Below are 22,009 nucleotides of genomic sequence, written 5' to 3' on the forward strand. Positions count from 1 at the left end.
GGCCATCCCACGTTTGCCAAAGAATCCTCTAATTGCAAATGAACCCATATTAGGGCTGTAGTTCAAGCATTAGCAGGAAACTGAGGAGAAAAAGAAGAAAAGGGAAAAGGGGGTCCAAAAAAGTCCCTAGCGCCTGACAGTTCAATTTTCTAAACTTTATCGATTGGTGGAGGAGGGATGGTTAAAAACAGGAAAAATAGGACAATGATAGCCCTGTTATGGTGCTTGTTGTCTAATGGTAAACAAGCAGGTCTATTAATCAATCAGATTGACATATTTCAGCCCCACCGTGGCCCCTTAGGGCTTCCAGACTTTCTTCAGGACTGAATTGAACCCTATATGTCCCTACAGTGCTTCTCAATTACATGCGTAATGATTACATGCATACAATACCCGATTGACACTTGGTCCAATCCAGGTCCCTATGTGCCAGGAGGAAACTCTCCTGTATACACAAATCCTGTGCCTCATGGGGTGGGGGGAGTCCTGTAGTCACAACTTCATCAAGGATCTCCCTCACCAGATCACCTACAGTGTATCCCTGTCCTCCTCCCGACGCTACCGTCTCGTATCAATCGGGTATTGTATGCTTGTAATCATTACGCATGTAATAGGGAAGCACAGTACGGACATATAGTGTTCAATTCGTTCCTGAAGAAAGCCTGTCAACCTGATTGGCTCTGCTCATTGAACACCATCTGTGCGAACAGAGACATGAAGGACTTAAGCTTCCCCAGTCCTCTGGGAATGCAGACTTTCTCTAGAAGACCAGAAGCAGTTTTTGACGAACCTCTGCCAATGTTCTGTGAGGAATCAATGCAGATTGGCACGACCCGTGAAGCTTTATCTGCAAATGAAAGAAAACACTGTAGAAAGAATTGGCTGTGTATGTATTGTGGAACATCTAAAGCGTTCCTTCCAATACATCCATAAAGGCCCTTGAAACATCAAGTTCTGTCCTTAGCGATAGAGGTAAGGGCAGAAGAACTTCAAATAATTTCAGGAGGAATGTTAAGAAATTGTCTTTCATCTTTGTTCCTGCTTCCTTCCTTGGTGAGACTTCTGAAGGAAAGATGTTAAAATCTTCTGTGCCATTGGACTGTGATGCTATCAAACTTTATATAGAAGATAAATGGGCCACTTAAATAAATCTTCTTTGAATCTGCAAAGAGTCTACCAAACAGGTTCAGATGGTGGATGGAACTCCTTTAGTCTCTGGTCCCATTAGGTACATAAATGTGCCATTGATTTTAAGTTTTAGGGATCATAAGGATGTATTATGATAATTTTACATTATTAACTCGCCAAACTATACCATAATACTTGGAAATCCCTGGTTGGTTTGTCATATGCTTTATGTGGATTGGTTTACCAGGACTGTACCACTATTTTCTCAATTTTGTCATACAAATTGTTACACTACAGAAGATTATTGGTCACCGAAGGAGCCAGTACAAGTACTGCCTAAGGAATCAGGCTTGATCAATTCCCTGAAATCAATTCCAACTCAATATCAAGAGTTCCTAGAACTTTTTGAAGGAATTTATGTTACCCTTCATCTGGAATTTGATTGTTCCATTTTTCCAACACGTAAGTCTTTGGTACCTTTTGAAAAGGTGTATTCCTTGTCTGAGACTGAAAAAGCAGCCTTGAGACTATATCTGCACAAAAATTTACAGAATGGATGGATTGTATGATCTTCTTCAACTGCTGGAGCAGAAGTATTCTTTGTTCTGAAGAAAAACAGCAAACCTCAGCTCCATATTGATTACAGGGGGTTTAACAAGATCGCAATAAAGAATTGTTATCCTGTCCCACTCATTAAGGACATTCTAAAATTAGTCAGAAGAGCCGCGATATTGCCCAAATCTTCAGGCTGTCTACCACCTATGGGTAAAAGCTAGGAATGAATGGAAGACTGCATTTCAGACACCACTAGGCCATTTTGAATAAAGGTAATTCCCATTGGCCTATTTAATGCCAACGGCAGTGTATATTTGGACTTTCTACATCAGTTTCTTGTTACATACCTGGATAATATACTGATTTCTTCTAAGGACATTTCAACTAATCATCAGTATGTTACTCAAGTCGTATTATGTCTTCGAAAGCAAACGCACCATTTGCAACTTCAGGAATACAAATTTGATCAGCCTGAAGTGAAATATATTGGATACCCTCTGAACTCCCACAGACTATCCATAGATCCCTAAAAGTGGAAGCAATCATGGAATGGCCCACTCCCACCAACATTAAGGAAACTCAATGCTTCCTAGGCATTGCCAATTTCTACCCACGGTTTATTGAGAACTTCACCCAAACAACCAGTGTGATAACTCGTATACTAAAGAAAGAAAATCTTCAACATAGGTTTCCTTGTGACTTGCAGGCCAAGCAAGCTTTCAGTAGTCGCAACAGGCGTTAAGGCCCCAGTTTTGCAACACCTAGACCCTACAAGGAAATGTATAGTTGAGACTGATGCCTAGGAAAGAGCAATCAATTCTGTTTTGTTATAGCTTCAAGTGGATGCTGGACTGGAACACCTAATTTTCTACCAATTGCATTTTTAATTGAGTTGGAAAGAAATTACTCAGTCCTTGAAATTGAGCTTTTAGCAATGAAACATGGGTACAATTAATGGAGACCTGTTCTTATTAGCAAACATGATGATGGACGGTGCTCTGAAACTTTTCAGACACTCACCCTCAGTCACAGATCTGGGTTGAATCCATCATTGTTCTTTAGCTCACTTCACCACTCCAGTTCACACACAGCTATATGCAAATCAGTCTTGACACTGTGCCTCATGGGAACAGTCCAGCCCGAACTGCCAAGCCATGTCTTCCCTGGACCGGAAACAAGCATCCTGAGATCGGTTTCTGGCTAACAGCCCTCATCAGCCAGGCTAGCTTGAATCCAGTGGCAAAGTGAGCAAGGGACCCACGTCTGGGCATACCCTGCCAACTTAGGGCGAACAAAGCGAACACAAGGAGATGATCGTCGGAGCGCAGAAACATTTCAGACTCATCCCCAGTCACATATCTGGGTTGAATCATGTTCTTATTAGCTACAGAACCTTTCAAAATTTGCACGAAGCATTGCAAACTACAATGTCTCAGATATATGCAATGTAGGAATTGCCATCAGGCCCAATGGAATGTATGTCGTTACTACGCGAACCATTACTTCGCATGTTTTTAGTTCCGTGTTTTTACTTTGCAAATACCATTACTTCGCAGGTTTCTACTGCGCATGCTTTTATTTCACAACTGCTTTGAAAAGTACTAAAAATGCTTTTTCTATGCATTTTATTACTACGCATGCCACTAAAATGCTTTTTTTCCTCGTAATAAGTATATGTTTTTGAAAAAATTAACCAATCCACTGTGTCGTGATGACAAGGAAATATGTGTTTTGGGTGGGGGGTTAATTTAAGAAAACGACTATTATTTTTTATTTGGTAATAAATAAAATTCATGACTTGTTTTCTTAAATACACACAAATTGCAATATTTTTTCAAAATGAATATGCCCGTCATCTTTTAAATAATTTTTAAGTCCCATAATCAAACATTCTTTTCAAAAACATTAATTCAGAGCTAAATAACGAACATTAAACGCATAAATCATTTTGCTTATTTTCTTTAAATACATCTTTTCAAACTAAATTGTTCTAGTATATTGTCATTTTTATCTAATAAAGTCCTTCCACTATTTATACACATTTTCATTAACTATTTTTAACACAACACTACCCTAACTCTCAAACCTACACTACCCTACACTAATTAAACACCACTACACTACCCTAAACCCTAAAACAATACCCCCAAACAAATTTTCAAAACACTACCCTGCACAACCCCCAACACTACCCTAAACCCTAAAACCCTACACTACAGTAACCCCACAACACTACCCTTAACCCTACAACCCTACACTACACTAACCCTACAACACTACCCTAAACCCTAAAACACTACCCCCACAACCCCTGACACTACTCTACACTACACTAACACAAGTACACAACCCACAACTCTACACTACACTAACACAAGCCCCACTTACTAGCATTGTTCAATTGTTCTCCCCCTTCCGGCTTCGATCCGTCATGGGCAGGCGCAGAGAGTGGCACACGGAAAAGCAGCAACAGACCCCTCACTGGAGCAAATGGCCGCCGCCGTGACGAGCTCCAAGAGCGGCGCACGCCCCCTACGCATGCGGCATTACTACGCATGCGATGTAACTGAACGCACTAAAGGCAATGCATTGTTACATCGCATGCGTAGTATCTCTTGCGAAGTAACAGCATGCGTACAAACAGCCGCACACTAATGGCTGTTCACCGGCCCAATGGGCTTACTTCTTCAATCAGAAGGATTTTACTATAACTTATATAACTGGCTTGAAGAATGTCCTAACTAATGCGCTATCCTGCAGAAGCCTGGACTTGCCAGTTATAGATAATCAACACACTATTCAACACCCTAGGATCCCAGTAGCTGCAGAATCAAACCTTGAAAGAGTTAAGAACAGTAGGATTCCATGCAGATGTTGAAAATCAATGTTAAGAGTAGGGGATTTTGTGAAACACCACTTTCTGTAGCAATGAAATTATACATACAGGGAGCTCATTTGGAGCAGCTGTGTTCTGTTCTTCAGTTATGCCTTGAACCATTGTTGGATGGTGACATTGAGCCCCATTTGGAGTGCCACGGTATTAAGCAGGATTTGGTGGTTGATAAGGTTGGGGGCGAAGAGAGGTCAAGCAGGTATTTACCATTATCTTTAGACACCATCATTGACATAATTTAGAAGGCATCATTGACTACAGAACACAGCTGCTCCAAATGAGCTCCCTGTATGTATAATTTCATTGCTACAGAAAGTGGCTTTTCACAAAATTCCCTACTCTTAACATTGATTTTCAACATCTACATGGAATCCTACTGTTCTTAACTCTTTCAAGGTTTGATTCTGCAGCTACTGGGATCCTAGGATGTTGAATAGTGTGTTGATTATCTATAACTGGCAAGTCCAGGCTTCTGCAGGATAGCGCATTAGTTAGGACATTCTTCAAGCCAGATATATAAGCTATAGTAAAATCCTTCTGATTGAAGAAGTAAGCCCATTGGGCTTCGTGCTGCTAGCTGAAAAGGTAGTCCGCTGAAGAGTGCTAGATTGTTTTTTCTCATGAAGCTAATTTCCAACAGCTGACAAATATTTTTCAAGAATGATACTTGGATGTTAACAAGTTAGTTGGTTAGGTCTTCTCAGTGGCATAGCTAGGCCTTCTGCCACCCGTGGCGGATCCAGCTTTGCCACCCTGCGGTGTCTGTAAGAGCGTGGGGGGCGTTGGTGAAGAAATCCAGCGTTTGCCGCCCCGCGCGGCTGTAGGTAAGAGCGGTGGTAGGCTGTCGCCCTCAAAACTTGTGGCACTGGGGGCGCACCGCCCCCTCTCACTTCTCACCCCCCCTTGCTACGCCACTGGATTCAGGTTGGCTTTCTTGAGGAGCAATTGCCGAAGACATTGACAACTTCTGCATGAGGAACGATATCATCATTCTAGGATTTGACATTCAGTGACTGAATTATGCTCATTAGACCTTCAATGGAGGGGTGTGGAATGTAGAGTCTACCTGGATGAGTTACACAGCAGAAGTACCATGAAGATGTTAGCAAAGGGAATGCTGTCAGATCTTGTCTACCCTGTCCTTGAAGATGTTGCTGATGGGTGAGGATTTCTTGTTGAGGGGATGAGTATAGTGGTGGGAGGCGGTTCTGTGGGGCTCATGCAATGCTCGATGACTTTGAAGAGTGTCCTGCTTTTGTGAGAGGTCTCGCTGTCTCGATGATGGTATGCTTGTAGAAAGAAGTCCCCTCTGTGATGAGTTGCCTCCAAATGGAGTTGAGTTGAGGTTGTTTTGTAGTTGCGTGTGACTCAACTTTTTTAACTGGCGTCTGACAGTGGGTTTGCTATTGTTATTGAATGATCTTGTGGGGGTACAAAGGTGTTATGAATCCACAAAGAAGGCTGCCCCTAAAGTGTGTTCCTACAGGTATCTACAGAGTTAGGGAGAGATGTGCTGACATTGGGGGCATCTCATAAAAACTCCACACTCCGTGGAACCCTCGTATACAGACCCCCCCCGGACCACGGGACCCCTTCACTGAAACCATCACCGACCTCATCATACCTCACGCCATCGCCTCAATGAACTACATACTCATCGGAAACCTGAACTTACACCTCGACAACCCCAGCGACCCCAACACCACCACCCTGCGTGACAACCACACCAACATCAGACTCAAACAATTCTTCTTCACTCTGACCCGCAGGGCAGGACACACCATCGATCCCATCTTCGCTGCAGGAAACAGAGTTCATTTCAGTCACACAACCGAACCCCCCATGGACCGACCACCACTGCGTACACTTCACCATCGACAAACCCAAGACACCCAACCCAGCCCCACACCCACCATGGAGGAACTGGAGCAAGGTCACCGACGAGCAACTCAACTCCACCCTCACCCAAGATAACCACACCTCGGCATCCGACGCCAACGTCGCAGCCAGAGAACTCCACACCTGGATCTCCAACTGCGCAGACGACCTGGCCCCGCTACGTAACCCTGACAAACAACACCCCAGGAAAGCCGCCTGGTTCACCACCGATCTCCAAGAAGCCAGATGCACCTGCAGATGCCTGGAGAAGGGGAAACATCCTTTACAACGCAACTTTTACCACGCAGTGCCTTTACGACGCAACTTTTACAACGCATGTCATCTCAACGCATAGCGCTGGGGGGCGCTCTAGGATAGGGAATAGATTTAATTTACTATCCAACACCTTCCCTACTATCCACGGGGACTGGAGTTGGAATAGTAAATTAAACTATTCACTATCCAGCACCCCTAAGCACTATGCGTTGTAAAGGCATGCGTTGTAAAAACTGCGTTGTAAAGGCATGCGTGGTAAAAGCATGCGTTGTAATGTCATACATCCCATGGGGCACACAGCCGCCTTGAACACCTCGCAGGAGGGGCCGGATGGCTCATCTGCAGTGAAAGTAGAGCGGAGCAGCTGGGGAGAGAGCAGGCCAGTGACCGAGGGTCAGCGGTCTCTCTCAAACAATACATTCACCCCCAGAGTTATCCTACCATTATTACTATTCCCTGCACTTTTTAAGGTCCGTTGACCGTAAATAAAGTTTTCATGATGATGATATTCCCTGAGATTTACTGGGCATCTTTACAGCAGATGCCTTAACCCAATAAAATATTTTAAAATGTAGACTTTTTAACAAATTAAGCAGAACAGACCTAATGCCATGATTCTCCTTGTTGCCAATTTCTTTGTTGCAGGGTTAAAAAAATATATATATATATTAAGCCCAGATTTTGCGACACTCTTTTGGCATAACTCCGATGCCAAATCTCATTAGTTAAAAATTATAATACGCTTAACTGTACTCATGATATACCTGATAAACATATGTGTGAGGTCTTAATATCTGATGTCACTTCTTGTGATGTCACTTCCAGCAAATTCACTTCCTGTGATATCACGTGCAATGTCACACGTCGTGACATCATGCACTGTGATAGCACGCGTCATGATTTCACTTGCATACTGCCTAACCTGGTTAGTCTCAACCACTTCTTTTCTAGAACTTGTGCCCTGGGCCCAAACCTTTAGGGGCCCTGGCCCCTCAGACATTCAGGGGCCCCTATTCAGCTCAAGGCCAATGAGCATCTGTGAGATACGGGAGAGTCCCTCCTCACATCTAGACTGGAAGGTTTACACCCTGCACTTCCGGGTACCAGCGCTCTGTCTCCGTCCAAGAGGGCGTGCTGCCAGGACGAATTCATAGTCTGTCGGACTGTGATGGAGAGAGGGTCACGTGGTGTAGCACTTATATTGCCTCATGGGGACCATGGGGGTGCCTCGGAATGGAGTTGCTTTATAAATACTTGCTGCACAGTGCACTCATCCGGACTTCAAGCCAGAGAGAGACAGGCGGAGAGTGAGTTATGACGAGGCAGAGGAAGGAGAAAGAAAAAGAGACGGAGTGAAAATAGCGCCCGGGAAATAACGAGTGAGAGAAACGACGACAGGGAGCAACATAGAGCCGGAATGAGGAGGAATGAGAGAGAAAGACGGGGATAGACTGAGGGACAGTGAAATAAAGGAAGTAGAGGAGCATCCTGCATCAGGGGGCGAGGAAAAGAGGCAGAGTCCAGAGGGAATGTACAACTGAAAGATTGATTAATTTGAGATAGAGTCGGAGACAAAAGTGACACGCACATTTACAGGGAAGAGACAGGGAGGAAGAAAAGAGAGAAAAGGAGGAGCAGCAGGGAAAAGAGAAGGAGAGGATACAGTGGCACAGAGAACGAAAGTGAGAGAGGCGATTGGAGAGGGCAGACAGCGAGGGCAGTAGGAGGAGAGCGAGAACACGTGGCATAAGGTCCGAGGTTTCGGGTTGGCGCGACATTCCGTGGGAGTCCCGACCAGGATCCGAAACTTCCGGTAAGTACAACACGAACGCAATAATGTCAGTGGAATGATAAAACAAGACGCGTCGGTATGTGTCGAGTGATAGTTGAATGTAGTGCGTGTTATCGGGTATTGTTGACACCCCTCCCCTTGCTGTTGTGATAGCCCTGGAGTGCTGAACCTTATTAGCAGCGTGCATTGCTTTATAGATGACTGAAAACTAGAGGTCGGGTGAAGGGGCCAGGGGGAGAATAGAGGGGTTCAATTATGGCCTTTAGAAACAACGCGCAGGCAGAGTCCTTTTTAAGATTTATCAAATAGTCATGGAAAAGTGACAGTTAAAATGTTGACAAACGTTAACAATGTTCTTACTTAACATCAGTGCCCTTGGAATTATGTGGCAGTGGAGGCTCACATTATGCAGCAGGGTTGGCTAAATTATGCGACAAGAAAACGCAAATTATGCGACAAGAAAAGGCAAATTATGCGACAAGAAAAGGCAAATTATGTGGCGAAATGCTGCATATTTTAGGATAGTATTGCTTGACTATTTGGTCATTTTTACATATTATTGTTGTCTGAGCAAAGGTTTCACCCCATTAGTACCAATGTAACACACAAATACAGCAATAAGCCTTTGAGAAGGGCCTTCCACTCAATGGCAATGAGTATCCCATGTTTTGTTGTAACTTTCGAACCGTTTGAGCTAGAAACCATTGTTTTGTTCAGATCTGCAGATTATGCGGGAGACGATGGCTTAGGTGATAAATGGAGCCAATCGAGTTATGTGCAGGGCCCCTGGAATTATAGAGCAGGGAGGGCCAAATTATGTGGCATGGTTGAGTAAACTATGTGGCAGGCAAAGGCAAATTATGCAGCATAATGCTGCACATTTTATGAGAGTATTAAGTCATTATTTTGTCATTTTTACATTCGTTCGCACTACCTGGGCATTGGTTCGCATCTCATTTGCTCCAGTTTAACACTCAGATATAGCAATAAACAACAGAAAGGTGACCAGTCCAACTTTGGAAAGGGCCTTCCACTGCACAACAGCATGTGTCTCTGTGCTTTTTGTAACTTTTGAGCCATTGCCGCTAGAAAACTCTTTTTTGTTAACATCTGCAGAATATGCAGCAGATGGTGGATTATGTGGCAAATGCGGAAAATCTACAATCATGTAATCGACACTTACAGAAAAACACTGCAGCCACACAGTTGCATAATGCCACTGGCCCTCCTTAACATCCCTGGTTTCAATTTAGCTCGTTGAGTTACATCACTGCATTGAATGAAGTTCATTACCATGAAGTGCTTCTGAAGTAGACTGATTGAAGAAGAATGCGTAGCCAGGCTGCAGTGATGCTGTTGTCGTGAGTGAATCGACAAATACCTTAGGGCCTGATGTACACTGTGCATATATGGACAATAGTACCCTATGTGGGGCAGCAGTATAGTCTATCTAACTGTATGTGAGTAATCATTTTTATAGCACACTTTGAAGTGAATCACTTTTAGGGTCTTCTGGGGGCTATTCACAAAGCTAAACTTACACTTGAGTAAATCTACCCATGTACGTTTACTCTTACACTTCATAGTAAATGTACTACTTTCACCACTTAAAAGTGTAAATAAAAAACCAGGGGGTGCAGCCTATTTACAAGTAAATATTTAAAGCCTAAACATACTACTATGTATTTGTATTTATTTATTTTTTAATAAGTTAAAATACGTTAATTTAACTTTGCCTTAGTGCCTAAGGGCTTTTATTTTAAGTCCCTGTATTCCTTATTTTCTACGGGAGGGTACTATGGTACCAGTGGTTGGCCATGTGTGGTGTTAGACTTACTCCAGCTCTGCGATGGAGTACATTTATCACTGTTTTGGGTCCTTTTTGGTTGGAGTGGCTATAGAAGTTTATTGTGTGAATAACAATGGGCTTCCTCTTTTGTGGGTGGGGGAATATCCCTCCCTAAACTCCTCCATAGTCCTTCCTTAACCTCTCCTACTCCTCCCAAAACCCATCCCTTTTAGTAGAAATATTCCCCATTTTCCAGCAGCTTCCCCATTCCCCACATTAAGTACTGAAATGTATACATACGTGTGGAGATCTCAACACTCTGGGTAGAGATCTCCGCACATAAAACATTGGAGAGGGGAAGGCATTGACCTCCACCTGCAGGTTTATAAAAAAGCATTATATAGTACATTAGTAGTAATGTTGTAGTGCTAATAAATGTACTACAAAATGGAGTTTCTTAAGAGGCCCTGTTTGGCTTGAGTGTTCATTGGCTTGCTTACCTCTAATATAAACCTGCCCTAAAAAGGCCTCTACCTTCCCTAGAAGCCATTTTCTTCCCTAGAAGATGTCAGATGCAGAAGCTGCTAAATCTTCTAGAAACTCCAGGGAGAACCCATCTGCCAACTATTGAAATTCCCAGAAGATCCTCCACTCTCCTGGGTGATCCCAGATTTGTAAGCTGCTGAAATCCCCAGGGCCTCCTACAAGCTCCAAGGAGTTCTCACATGCAGATGCTGTTGGATTTTTCAGGAGCTAATAGAAAACCCGGTGAGATCTCACCTGCGAGGCTGCTGAAATTCCTAGGAGCTCCTTGAGTTCAAGGGAGATCCATTGTGTGCAGACAGCTGAAATTCCGAAAAGCTCCTGGGAGATTCCACTTGTGCAGGAATTTAAAATTACTAGAAGATCCTATAAACTTCAGGGAAATTCCACCTGCACCGGTTACTATGCACCACATAACGCCTAGCTGGTTCGGAATGTCCCAACCCAACTACCAGGAGCAGCTCCTACGTTTGAGCGGAGAGCGTCCCCCACGGGCCAGAACTGAAAAATAAAATGGTAATAAAATGTATTTATTACTATTTTATTTTTCAGCAACCAACCTGCCCTGGACTGGGTTTCAGGACAGGGTGGGGCTAGTGCTGCAGAGTGGCAGCAGCAGGGAGCTGTGTGCTTTAAAATGCCCATGTCTCTTTGGCCGACCAGCCAGGCAGACATGCTAATTTTAAAGTTCTCTAACCTAGCTGTCTTAGACAGCTCGCTTAGCGAAAGCGCAGGTCTCCAGTGCTGTTGAGAGTGCTGAGTGAAGCCACTCCAACCAATCCTGGTGCTCCTCTCATGCTGGTGAGAGCAGTGCCAGGATTGGTTAGTGCAGTTTCCTGGATCCCGGAGCCGGCCTGGAAGATTGAGGATGGCGAAGGAGGATGTCGTGCACTCAAGGTAAATGTTTTATTTAATTTTGTATGTTTTTTGCGTCCCCCCCTCGCCCTACCACCCTCGGTACATTGTAGCCGCCACTGCCAACAACACAATCTATTTAACTTTCCAGGAGCTCCCATGGGCTCCAATAACATTTCTATTTCACAGGCATCTCGTGACCCAAAGAATCCGTGGCTGCCGGGACTCTTCGGGCTCTCATGAGTGCCACATTTTCAGATTGGCTGAACTGTTCTCTGTTCAATGTACAGCAGAGACCTGGAATAGAAGGGTGGCTAATGGTCCAGAGTGATTGTGAGAGGGTGTAGGTGGGGACTTAGATGCAGGATGCATTGATGAGTTTATGACTTAGGCATATTCTGAGGTCCATTCATGAAGGCACTTTAGAGTATGCAAAACATTGCTCCTGTAGTACGGTTTTAAATATTCTTAAATGTCTCTGTGAACAGGGCCAAAAACATTGAAAACGGGAATAATCATATATAATTAGTAGGAACTGAAAGGCATGTGCCCTCTTTGCACTTTTGCTAATAGGGAGTTGGAAGTTTCGGTGCTGATTCACAAAAGCATGAATGAGTATGTAAACAAGTTAGTAACTTCCTATGGTGATGATACAGCACTCACCAACAAGCTGCCTGAAAATGTGTCGTCTGATGAACTAGAAAACCCAAGTACTCATTTGGCTTCTACACTTAACTTCATTGTATGATCCTGGGCAAATCACATTACTGACTCGTATTCTGTTCTCTATCCTGCCTAAAACAGGACTGCTTAGAAACATATACTGATCAGTGCTAAGCACTACATGCAACTGGTTATTTAACGCCAGTGGAGTTGTCCCCAAGGACATCATGCACTTTCAGCAGGGAGAGCCATCATTTGAAAGTTAATGAGCAGCATATTTTGCTTCGGTGAGCATTTCACTAAGCTGTTCCCATCACTCCACACGTAGCCACAACATGTGCAGGAGCAGCACTTGAAAACAAAGTGGTCTGTTCCCAAAGGCATTTTGGAATGTGTAAAGTAGTTCTCATATAGTACTCTTTTATGTACACTTACATGCCTTTGGAAATAAGCCACAACACTTCTAAAGTTGGAACATTCAGGTAATAGTTAAATACAGTAAGTACAAACAGCCATCTTTGCACTTTTGCTAAAGGGGAGTTGTATATGTTGCGGTCAGCTCACGAAGGAATGTAAGAGTACGTCAAAGAGTATTCCTATACTCCTACCTCCCCTACTCATAAATGCTTTTGCGAATCGATCCTAAGTGTGTTTACACAATTACAGCATTTCCAAAGCCTTTATATCTTTAAAATAATCAATGCATATAAAGGGAGAATTTACAACACTTGCAATAACAGGCCAGGGGAAAGAAATACCAATAAAAATTCACCCCATGCACAGCAACAAAATGCGTATCATAAATTGATTAAGAAGTTATCTGATAACAATGATTGTGTGGTACGCAGTGCCGATAAGGGGGGAAATGTGGTCCTATGGGATCGCCAACTGTACTTGAATTAGGAATATAAGCAATTGAATAATGCTACGTGCTATGCTAAAATTAAGGAATCTGTGATGGTAAAGTGTTATGAAGGTTTTAATAGTCTGTTACAAGGTTGGCATGCAGAAGGTCTATTAAGTGATGATGAATCTAAATTCTTAAAAAATAGACCAATTCGCTTGTGGGCTCACACAGCGATGCTTCTTAAAATGGTTGAGATGTGCCTGAAAAGTAACTTCTTCTTATTTGGAGATACCCTTTACCATCAAATCTGTGGTACTGCCGTGGGCACCTGCTTCGCCCCAGCTATGCTAATTTGCATATGGGCTGGTGGGAGGAGCAGGTGATCCGGACTCGGTACCCAACAGTATGGGAGGAGCACATAATGCACTAGAGTCGTTTTATCGACGACTTATTTGTGGTATGGAAAGGGACACAAGATCAAGTTAAGGATTTTATTGAGAAAATCCAATGTAACAATCTGAATTTAAAATTCACAAGCAAAGTCAGCAATACAGAGGTGAATTTCCTAGACCTTACAGTTTACATCCAAGAAGGGAAAATATCTACGAAATTGTTTAGAAAACCCACAGCAGCCAATACGGTGCTTCATGCATCGAGTTTTCATCCGGTTAATTTAAAAAGGAGTATTCCGTATGGGGAATGCGTCCTGACCAAACGTAATTGTAGTGACGAATCACAGACCAAGGTAATACTCAAGAATCTCGAAGACAGATTCAGGAAAAGAGGCTACCCTAGAGAATGGATAGGGGCAGCAATTTCAAAAATTGACAAACTAAAAAGAGAGGAAATTTTATTCGGGGCTCCGAAAAAGAAAAATAGAGATACATCTAATCACTGTAGATTGATCACTAAATACAGTGTGCAGCAAGGGAGATTGAGGAGCATCCTGAATCACCATTGGCATTTGATTAAGAGCGATGGGGTTCTAGGAAAAACTGTTCCACGTAAACTAGAGATAACGTTTTAACGTGTGAAGTCTTTCAGACAAGCTCTTGTTAAAAGTTCGGTCAAAAAGAAGGCAGTGAGAGGAACTTGGCTGGATAAAAAGGGTGATTTTGTTAAATGTACAAAGTGCAAAGCCTGCTGATATGGCATTAACACAAAAGAGTACAAGGTGGGTACATCAACTGCCATATGAAAAATCAAAGGCAATTTTAGTTGCAAAACGGATTTTGCTGTCTACGTGCTGCAGTGCCCTTATGGCCTGCAGTACGTGGACAGCACCATCCTTGAGGTACACAAACGTGTGTTACAACACCTCAGAGCGATTAACAATGGTGACAGGGCTTATCCGGTGGCCCGTCACTTTGAAAGATTCGACAACAAAGAAGCGACAGGACTTACCTATTTTGTAATTGATTCAGTGACTAGAGAAATTAGGGGGGGTAATCGTGAGAAAATGCTCCGTAAATTGGAATCAAGGTACATAATAGAATTAAATTCTAAACAACCAGAGGGACTTAACATTGAGGAAGATATGTATACGCATTTGTAAATCAAATGAATTGAGAATATGATGACACCATTCATGCAGGCGAAACGTATTTAATGTTTTTTGGTTTTTTTTGTGTTGGTCTTTAAATGCACTTTTAGACAGTCGAATATTGGGGGAACATCCAAAGAACTTTTAATCCAATGTAAAATTGATGATTGTTTAGTTTTGTCTGGATAGAACTTGACACCATGAGAGTATGCCCACAGAGGCTTAATAGTTGGCCAAACACAACTTTGTGTTCGAGATTGGGAAATTGCCAACTTGGGCTTTACATAGGTGAGACTCGGCATTAATTTCATTTCCGTTTTTGCCTAGAGTCCAAATTGGTCATACCCAATGGTATGGAAGTTGTGTCCGACAAACAATGCGCGCATAATTCTTTTCTCAAAGGAATGAGTATAGCGTTAAATGTGCGCGATATATGAATTGTAAAAAAGTGAATCGAAATACCAATGCTGTGTGTTCCCCGACATTTAAACATGCAAGGTATTACGAAGTTTGTCTAAAATATTTATATTGTGAATTACGAACTGGATAATGCAGGTAAAAACTACTAGTCTGTCTATCTTGTTTCTGATTGTGTAGTCCAACACGTGACTTGTAACTGAATGGATTTTAAATGGCTGCTTCTGATTTTGGAAATATTGGTGAGCAAGGCTGCAAGGACAGCCGAAACGCGTCCGAGTTAGGCCGAAATAAATCGATTGTGAGCCAGTACCACATGGCGTCGTGGTTATCTTTTGGTTACAGAAAGGGTAACGTGCTGTGCATTTCACGGACCTGCTCCAGTGGGGTCTGATCAACGACGCGACTCTCGTGGCAGGTGGCGGTGGACACACAGGAGAACGAAGCAATCATATATATATATATATATATATATATATATATATATATATATATATATATATATATACATATATCAACAACACAAAGGGTAGCCCTGATGAAAGGAAGCCTCAGGCAGTTATATTAAATCCATTTTATTGAGGCTCGACTTGCCAGCAGAGTTCAACGTGAACAAGGAACTTCCAAGTGTCTCTTATCCCTCTTGCCAAACGCGTTTCAGGAACAACGGTTCCCTTTCTCAATGGCTTGGAACTGCATCAAGTTCGTAATGCTGCCTCGCACTATTTTATCTTCACGGGCCCTGCTCCAATGGGCGTGGCCACAACAGCCTTCTGGGACCTGTAGTGCGAAGAAATAAAACTCCAGTGAGTGCATCGAACTTTGCAGGAAAAATTGCATAGTTTTAAAACCCCAGTGGGTTGAAGTCAATGGCACGTTGAAAACTGCCCTGCTTTGTAGTAGAGTCTCAGGACACTGTCTCCCATGTGCGCCATCATCCTCACGGCGATAGCACAGGTCCGCTTTTTGAGCAGCGAGCTTCCCTTCGCGGCCGGCAAAGTCGCTAAATATCAACAACACAAAGGGTAGCCCTGATGAAAGGAAGCCTCAGGCAGTTATATTAAATCCATTTTATTGAGGCTCGACTTGCCAGCAGAGTTCAACGTGAACAAGGAACTTCCAAGTGTCTCTTATCCCTCTTGCCAAACGCGTTTCAGGAACAACGGTTCCCTTTCTCAATGGCTTGGAACTGCATCAAGTTCGTAATGCTGCCTCGCACTATTTTATCTTCACGGGCCCTGCTCCAATGGGCGTGGCCACAACAGCCTTCTGGGACCTGTAGTGCGAAGAAATAAAACTCCAGTGAGTGCATCGAACTTTGCAGGAAAAATTGCATAGTTTTAAAACCCCAGTGGGTTGAAGTCAATGGCACGTTGAAAACTGCCCTGCTTTGTAGTAGAGTCTCAGGACACTGTCTCCCATGTGCGCCATCATCCTCACGGCGATAGCACAGGTCCGCTTTTTGAGCAGCGAGCTTCCCTTCGCGGCCGGCAAAGCCGCTAAATATCAACAACACAAAGGGTAGCCCTGATGAAAGGAAGCCTCAGGCAGTTATATTAAATCCATTTTATTGAGGCTCGACTTGCCAGCAGAGTTCAACGTGAACAAGGAACTTCCAAGTGTCTCTTATCCCTCTTGCCAAACGCGTTTCAGGAACAACGGTTCCCTTTCTCAATGGCTTGGAACTGCATCAAGTTCGTAATGCTGCCTCGCACTATTTTATCTTCACGGGCCCTGCTCCAATGGGCGTGGCCACAACAGCCTTCTGGGACCTGTAGTGCGAAGAAATAAAACTCCAGTGAGTGCATCGAACTTTGCAGGAAAAATTGCATAGTTTTAAAACCCCAGTGGGTTGAAGTCAATGGCACGTTGAAAACTGCCCTGCTTTGTAGTAGAGTCTCAGGACACTGTCTCCCATGTGCGCCATCATCCTCACGGCGATAGCACAGGTCCGCTTTTTGAGCAGCGAGCTTCCCTTCGCGGCCGGCAAAGCCGCTAAATATCAACAACACAAAGGGTAGCCCTGATGAAAGGAAGCCTCAGGCAGTTATATTAAATCCATTTTATTGAGGCTCGACTTGCCAGCAGAGTTCAACGTGAACAAGGAACTTCCAAGTGTCTCTTATCCCTCTTGCCAAACGCGTTTCAGGAACAACGGTTCCCTTTCTCAATGGCTTGGAACTGCATCAAGTTCGTAATGCTGCCTCGCACTATTTTATCTTCACGGGCCCTGCTCCAATGGGCGTGGCCACAACAGCCTTCTGGGACCTGTAGTGCGAAGAAATAAAACTCCAGTGAGTGCATCGAACTTTGCAGGAAAAATTGCATAGTTTTAAAACCCCAGTGGGTTGAAGTCAATGGCACGTTGAAAACTGCCCTGCTTTGTAGTAGAGTCTCAGGACACTGTCTCCCATGTGCGCCATCATCCTCACGGCGATAGCACAGGTCCGCTTTTTGAGCAGCGAGCTTCCCTTCGCGGCCGGCAAAGCCGCTAAATATCAACAACACAAAGGGTAGCCCTGATGAAAGGAAGCCTCAGGCAGTTATATTAAATCCATTTTATTGAGGCTCGACTTGCCAGCAGAGTTCAACGTGAACAAGGAACTTCCAAGTGTCTCTTATCCCTCATGCCAAACGCGTTTCAGGAACAACGGTTCCCTTTCTCAATGGCTTGGAACTGCATCAAGTTCGTAATGCTGCCTCGCACTATTTTATCTTCACGGGCCCTGCTCCAATGGGCGTGGCCACAACAGCCTTCTGGGACCTGTAGTGCGAAGAAATAAAACTCCAGTGAGTGCATCGAACTTTGCAGGAAAAATTGCATAGTTTTAAAACCCCAGTGGGTTTTTAAAACTATGCAATTTTTCCTGCAAAGTTCGATGCACTCACTGGAGTTTTATTTCTTCGCACTACAGGTCCCAGAAGGCTGTTGTGGCCACGCCCATTGGAGCAGGGCCCGTGAAGATAAAATAGTGCGAGGCAGCATTACGAACTTGATGCAGTTCCAAGCCATTGAGAAAGGGAACCGTTGTTCCTGAAACGCGTTTGGCAAGAGGGATAAGAGACACTTGGAAGTTCCTTGTTCACGTTGAACTCTGCTGGCAAGTCGAGCCTCAATAAAATGGATTTAATATAACTGCCTGAGGCTTCCTTTCATCAGGGCTACCCTTTGTGTTGTTGATATATACATATATATATATATACATATATATATATTTCTCCCTCTCTCTCTCTGTCATCCGCTCTTTCTCTATGTCTCTTTCCCAGATCCTTTCTTTTCCTATCTCCCTTTCCCTGTTTCTTCTTTTTTAAATAAAGGTACAAAAAGAGCGTCCAGATTAAGAAAGCAGTTAATGCTTGAAGACGATAGACAAAGACTGAATACACAACTTAACATGCAGTAACATAACATAACATAACATAAAGTAACATACCATGACATGTATCTGTATGGTAATATGCTCAGGAATGATGTATTTGCTATAGATATACGGTGACACACTGAAGACGAACAGTGAGCCTGGGGCCAGGACTTGCTAAACCCATAGAGTAACATGCGTGGGATGTACAGGCGAGCTCAGAACAGGCCCACAGGAGCACAGTACTATCACCGCACATCTACCCCATAAAAGGTCATTGTGGGATTCTAAGAGCAGTAACCTCATCAAACAACATTAGACACAACGGGTAATGCTCACTTGCACAGAGGGGCCCATGTCTCCTTGCTGACTAAGCGTTTGCTGCCTCAGTGGTACATTCATGAACACAGATCCACAGCTGCATAGAATGGCATCAGAGCCACCTGATGGTGAAAGAGGCGTCCACACATTACAACCTGAAGCCAAGCAATAGACCAACCTGCACTCCAGCAGAACAAACCAAACAGCAACACCCAGCTGCTAACACATATCAAAGAACCCCTATCACTAAACCATACTTCAGTCTAGGTCAACCTTGCTATTTATTCACTATCTAGTATCTCACACATCTACACTACAGGAAGCATAACCAATTACAGTGTCAGCAGCCTTATTTGACTTCAGTTATCGATATCATAAAAGTGATGGGCGTCGACATTTTAAAAAAGTGTTGGGACCATACACATGGTGGTGTGTTATAGAAATGCTTAACAAATAATGCAAATATATATAACATGTTTAATATGTGTGTTTCACCTTATTGACAGACTATCCTATTTATGATACTTTATTAGACTTTCAGAAAACAATGCAATGATTCACACTGAAACCTAGCTGGAAACTGAGTATATATATTTAATAAGACCTGCTTAATGAAGCACACCATCCTTCTAGGAGATAGACTCAGCAAGGATCGATAAGTAGTGCCCACCGGACCTGAGGTCCATTATCTGAGACCTGAGGTCCATTATCTGAGTTTCTCTGTTTGGTCTTTATCTAAAGGTTTCAGTTAATGATAGAGAAGCACAAATTAAAAAAGACAACAATGAAATGGTAAACAATAAAAATTCTAAAAGCTAATTATAACACCCCTCCTCTGTAGAAACCATTTACTGGCAGTAGTAGGAATGTCCTCACTGAAGATATGGCTACTAAATTCTTTATCACAGCTATCTCCTACAGCTACCTCACTCTTGTGCTGGAGCTGGAGGTGGGTGGTACATAAAAGCAACAGTAGGCAGGTGTGGTCGAGCGCCATCCCAATGACCTCAAGAGGGCACTAGATTGCAACAAACGGCCTTAATGGTGACATAGTTGCAAAGGAACAGAGAACGCTAAACTGCAAAATATAATTTTGGCTTGGCTATAAATATCTCCGTACTGAACTATGAGTTCTCAGCAACTGAAAAATATGTTACTAGTTTACCTTTTGGGATTTAAATAAAAAACGTATGAACTGACTTTGCTTATGGGGCTTCGCAGAGAGTTGCACTAGCTGATGGAAGTCATAAAGGTGCTTTTCCCTGCAGCTTTCCTAAAGAAGGATCTGTCGAAACACCAATACATAGGTTTTATTTTTACGCCTTGCCTATTGCTACAAGCACAATATACATCTCAATCATAGCTCATGGCACTATGAGGCTCTCCCCAAAATCTTACACCTAATACAAAACATGCAAACATTTGGAATTTCTAGTGTAACATTCAAGTAGCAGTTGGGAGTCACTCAAAATGTCATATGCATGATGTATACATCCCACACGTAAACACACAGCAAATACAGAATACTAACACATAGTAAATACCTCCCACTTTGAACTAATGCTCTTATGGCACCAAGAAAGCAAAGTATTTCATCACAACCCTCCCAAGAAGAGCTCTCTTGTCCAAGGATCTAGCCATTCATCCGTCCATCAAACCCCTGATATCCACCATTACAAATTTACATTCTGTCATCTGTTAATTCTTTCATCCGTCTTTCAGCATTCATTCTGTCCTTCCATCTGAGTACCCATCCATATCCAAACCTTTTCAACCATTTGCAAACCCATCCATCATCTATCCTTCCATCCATCATATCACTCATCCATCCCTCCATCCACCCTTTCACTCATCCATCCGTCATCCATCCACCCTTTCACCCAATCCATATGGATGTATGACGTTACAACGCAGGCTATTACAACGCCTGCCTTTACAACGCGGTTTTTACATCTCATACCGTTACAACGCATAGCGCTTTTGGGTGTTGGATAGTGAATAGTTTAATTTACTATTCCAACTCCAGTCCCCGTGGACACTAGGGAAGGTTATTGAATAGTAAATTAACCTATTCCCTATCCTAGAGCGCCCCCCAGCGAAATGCGTTGTAATAGTTTGCGTTGTAATGACCGCGTTGTAATGGTAGTGCGTTGTAAAAGTTTCGTTGTAAGTGATGTTTACCATCCATATTTTCACTCATCCATCCACTCTTCCATCCATCCATCCATCCACTTATCCATCCAATCATTTTCCCTTTCACTCAAGCCATCCTTTCACTCATCCATTCTCTACCACCCATCCATCCAATCACTAATCCATCCAACCATTTACCCTTTCACCCATCCAGCCACCCTTTCACTTACTCATCCATCCACCCAGTCACTCATCCGTCCACCCATTCAACCTTTCACTCATCCATCCATCCTTCCAGATCTCCACCCTCCCTTTCACTCATGTATGCATTCTTTCACTCATCCATCTTTACATTCTTCTTTTCACTCATCCATGCACCCATTCGCCCATCCATTCGGCCAATCATTCATCCATGCTTTCGCTCATCCATCCATCCTCCCTTTCTCTCTCCATTCCCCTTTCACTTAGTCACCCATCCTTCTATCCACCCTTCACCCATCCACCCACCCATCCATCTACTCTTCCACTTATGAGTCCATCCATTGACCCTATCCCTCATCCATCCTTTCACTCATCCATCCATCCTTTCTCTCATCCATCCACCCTTTCACTCATCTATCCATCCTTTTGTCCATCTACCATCCCTTTCACTCACTCGTGCATCCTTACATCCACCCTTTCCCTGATCCATCCATTCATTCATTTGCCCTTTCATTTATCAATTCATCAATCCCTCCATCATTTCTCTCATCCATCCACCCATTCACTCGCCCATCATCTACCCTTTCACTCATCCATCCATCCTTTTTACTGATCCATCCACCCTTTTACCGATCCATGTACCCTTCCACCCATACATCCTTCTCTTTACCCTCATCCATCCTTCCACTCATGCATCCATCCATCCTTTCTCTCATTATCCATCCATTCCCCCTATAACTCATCCATATATCCTTTCACTGATCCATCCAGCCATTTACTCATTCCTTCACTTATTCACTAACCCACCTTTTTCAC

The 22,009-nt window shown here is 43.4% G+C and overlaps 1 protein-coding gene across 1 annotated transcript in view; it reads left to right on the top strand.

Moving 5' to 3' along the window:
- The first annotated feature begins 8,120 nt into the window (after positions 1-8,120).
- LOC144753147 (transmembrane protein 26-like) overlaps positions 8,121-22,009 on the top strand; it is a 76,298-nt gene continuing 62,409 nt past the window's right edge. Inside the window, exon 1 of the mRNA XM_078640923.1 lies at positions 8,121-8,543. The gene's annotated coding sequence lies outside the window, so the exon portion shown is untranslated. The remainder of the gene's footprint in view (positions 8,544-22,009) is intronic.

This window comes from Lissotriton helveticus, chromosome 5_1 (assembly GCF_964261635.1).
Source record: "Lissotriton helveticus chromosome 5_1, aLisHel1.1, whole genome shotgun sequence".
Taxonomy (NCBI): Eukaryota; Metazoa; Chordata; class Amphibia; order Caudata; family Salamandridae; genus Lissotriton; species Lissotriton helveticus.